Below are 430 nucleotides of genomic sequence, written 5' to 3'. Positions count from 1 at the left end.
CAAATTTAAGTCAAAGAGGGGTAAGTATTACGTACACTATGAATATGATAATTTTATGTTCTACTTACAAGAAATATGGAGTATAGTGTTACAATACTGCAATTATATCTGAAAAATTCTAAGATCGTTAAAGGTTGCTATAGAAACCAATCGATATCATATGACCAATCTTGTTCGTCCCACATTTGGCATAAGTAGATACATTATTCTATCCTCCCTTGCCAATAACCTGCGTCTATCGCCTCATTCATTACCTGTGTTCGTCGAATTTTAATTGTGTCACCAAAATATATGCTCTGTGCATTACGACATGTCAGACTGTGTTCGTGGATACATGCATTATCCCTTTGCCAAAGAATATATTACACTCGCATGATAATTAATAAGGCGTCACTAGCTTGGTAGTGCGCATGCGCTTTTATCGGCTACG

The sequence above is a fragment of the Haliotis cracherodii genome, unplaced genomic scaffold (assembly GCF_022045235.1).
Source record: "Haliotis cracherodii isolate W230 unplaced genomic scaffold, xgHalCrac1.p SCAF_21, whole genome shotgun sequence".
Lineage (NCBI taxonomy): Eukaryota > Metazoa > Mollusca > Gastropoda > Lepetellida > Haliotidae > Haliotis > Haliotis cracherodii.
The sequence above is the reverse complement of the archived record's forward strand: the minus strand, read 5'-3'. Positions refer to the sequence as shown.